Source organism: Physcomitrium patens, chromosome 17, assembly GCF_059467195.1.
Source record: "Physcomitrium patens ecotype Gransden chromosome 17, ASM5946719v1, whole genome shotgun sequence".
Classification (NCBI taxonomy): Eukaryota; Viridiplantae; Streptophyta; class Bryopsida; order Funariales; family Funariaceae; genus Physcomitrium; species Physcomitrium patens.
Window position 1 is genome coordinate 12432699 of NC_143426.1, and position 3773 is coordinate 12436471.

Genomic DNA, 3773 nt, shown 5'->3' on the forward strand with positions numbered 1-3773 from the left:
ATATATTTTGAATAGATTATTATTATTATTATTATTATTGTTTAAATATCTGCACTTTATAAATCTAGGATTCTAAAAAATGTATTTTGTAAAAATTTTTAAAATTTTAACCATTTAATTATTATAAAACAAATAGATACAAGCAAGCCACAATTACTAATAAGATGCTTTGTTATGTACAATATTATAACAATGTTGTACTCTAATATTTTAAAAAGATGTTAGATCTATGAATGTTACATACAATCACCCATATAATATATATATATATATATATATATATATCTTTTTAAAAATTTAAACTAACATTTTTTAATGTCTATCTGTGTGCTTTATTGATTTATATTGAATGTGCAATGCACAATGAAATAATTTTATGTCTCAATGCAATATGAAGATTGAGTTTGTCCAGTATCATAGTGATTTGTGATATTAAAAAAAAGATGAAATTAGCTTGCTTTCTAATTTACATTTCTTCTTCATCAATTTTATGTCATAAATCATTTAATAATCAATCTAATTCTTTTACAAAGGCTTTTTGCAAGATTAAGATAACAAAGAAACATTACAAACACACCAACTTTCAATGTTAATTTGTATAATATTTCCATGATTTTTTTTAAATAAATAAATTTAATATTTATATCTTTGAGATATTTTTTAATATTTGGATTCAAAATTGTCATAGAATTCTAACAACCAAAGTACATCATATTGTCTTACTTGTTGTTAAACAATACAATCTCTTTCAATTAGTGCTAGAGTCTTGTAGATCCAATACTATTCTAGAAAATTGTTTCAACATTGCTATATTATTTTATAATGATTTTTTTTGAACAACTTAATGAAAGTATTATGTTATTTCTAAATTAATAGAGGCATAATATTTATTTCCAGAATCATTTCAGTTCCTCTTTCACATTAATATATATATATATATATATATCCATGCTTGTTTTTGAAAGTCATCCTTTGTTGTCTTTATTCAAAAAAATATTACACACCAAGATAGAAACTGGACGATTGTCTTAACTTTGTCACACTTTAGAAAACGCAACAAAAAACCAAAGGAACAGACAAAGGCGAATTGGGAACGCGTTCTCTTGGGGGGGGGGGGGCGGACATCACTGGGCTCCCCAGTGTTCCCAAAGGCCACACAACCTCTGCGAGGTCGGGGCTTCGGATTTCGATTCCTCCTCGAAGCGGCGAGATGGCATCGGAATTCGGACCCGATTTGTGCTTCTTCGAACACAATCAGCCGAACCCATTGGCTATTTTCGTCCCTCGACCAAACCCATCTCATTTTTTCACCACCTGAGCAATATCACATTGTTGGGTACTTCACTTACATCACGTTTTTTTCCTTTCCCATTTCTCACAGGGAAGGCTTGAATTGGGCTTGTTGAAGCGTGGGATGTGTTACGAACATACAGCGTTCATGTTGTTGGTATGTGGGTAGTAACCCGATTGTTGTCGTTCTTTCTGTTGTTGTGTCGTTGAATGGAGTCACAACCCAGCCTGCTCGCTTTTGTAGCTCTTTTTGTGATAAATGGGTTGAGTTTGATTTGAAGGGTTCGTAAGAGGGAGTTGATCATGTCTCTTGGATTTTGGTATTGTCATCTTCAACAGGGTTTCTCAGTGTCGCAATGTGTAAGAAGAGCTACTGGGAATCGTGATTGTGATTGTTTCCTTTTGCATTCCATGCAGGGGAATGCGTATTGTCTTGTGCAGTGGGTCTTGTGCGGTTTGAATTTTTGCTCTGGGCTTTGGAGACGCTGTGTACGTGCACATTCTCTTGCGCCTAACCCCAATTTTAACTTCCTTCTGAAGTGATATCAGTTCCAAATAAGCTTGACTGCACTTATTGGATACTTATATTTGTTTTTGTTTTTGTTTTGTCATGGCCCACTCGGATTAATCAGACAGACCAAACCTCCATATGAATCACAATGGCCAGGATCATTTTACCTTCAGAGTCTAAAGTAGATCTGTTATTTCCTCGACACATTCAAGTTCAGTTGATAGCTTCATGAAGTTCAACACGATGAGGAGGTTGCTTGTCCCAGCTTTCTCCCTCTGGTACTGGAATTTGCTGCATGATTTGCAAATTTTTACAACGTGCGTGGTAATATGTCGCTGCTCAAACTTTTGAGCGACCATTCAAAACCCTGACTGTTTGATTCTTTACATTTGTGGAGAAATACAATTTTCATTCTCTGAAAATTTTCACATCCGTGTTGTATACCTTGTAAGACTGCCATCGGAGCACAGCGCAGCCTCCCTCTTGATGCTGCGACAAGATTACGGGTTTTGTTACATAATTTCTTCAACACATGCGGCTATGTTTGTGAAATATCTACCATGGACGTAGCAGGCATCTCGGTTGGTTTAACTTCGAGACTGACCACAACGTGTTTCTCTTCGTAAATGTCACAATGTCGTTAAAATCCTGCAACAGCGTTAGTACTGAAATTAAGAAATTGATTTGAGTGATGGTCCTTTTTTCTCTGTCCGTTTTTTATTTTTATTTTGCCTTCAAAACTTTGATCTCCTCATTCTCCTCCTCAGTTCCTTCCTCTTTCTTGTCTTCAACCTTCTCTACTTTGCCTATTTTGTGGATGTGTCACCAAACATCCTCCCGGTTCACATTTCCTGGCACTGTTACCCTCTGTTCTGCAACACTCTACTTTGTAAGACTTAACACCGGTAAAATGTTGCTGATATGAAGGCTAATGTGCATTGGACATCGTGTTGTTCGGTAATCCTTAAATCGTCATTTTGGAATAGAGTTTAGCCACCATCAAACTTGAACCAGCAAAACTTCATTTACAGTATGAAGAACGATATTTTTATACGCATTACCACGTAGGTCTCGTCAACCATCATAAAACTTGGAAAATATGTCAGCATTGCACCGACATATCTTGGTGTGCTTTCAATAGTCTACCACGAGGTCATCTGAGTTTATCAGACAATGTTGCAGTAATACTGAACCGATGGGCACTGCTCTAATTTGACAGCACCAACTTCGAAATATTATCTCGAAAATCGCATCAAAGATGTGAATAAATAGCAGCATCCTCGAGTTTGGTCACCTTAATCACGAACTTGATCAGAAATAATTAACAACGAAGCAGAAACATATGTAGAACGCTATTGAAGACAAAGAGGAAGACCCAAATGGTTTGCGCTTCTGAGGGTCTGCGTGGGTCTCGTGGTGCCGATGAATCGGCACATTTATTGACCTGCTATTTGGTCTATCATCTTGTCCAAGTCCTCGGGAGGAGCTCAACCTTGTCTTCTAGGTGTGGAGTCATCGTCAGGACTACTTCATGACTTGTTCTCAGAATCCTCTGTAAAGAACTCACCATTAAAATTGGATTCGAATACAGAGCGTGTGATTTCGATGCTCAGTAATTCAGATACCTGAGTCGTGCGGGCCCTCAATTACACGTGTTCAGAACCCAAACTGGCCATCGTGACTTTGGTTGTGGATCACAAACGGTGCTTGCTTTTAAATCCTGTCACCTCAAAATCAAGTGTAGGATGAGGACATGCTTGAGCACCATCCGTGACCATTACTGTCAGGGAGTCTAAGCATACAATTGTAGGTTCCATAGTATAATTGGGCTCGACGCAAGGTCCATGTAGCTGCATTTGACAGCAGGAACAGTACCTCCACTCCACAGGCTCTTGTGGTTTTTCTACGTCTTTAATACGACCGAAAGTTGTCAAACATTTCATGTTTACGGAGGAATACCTCACGAATGACG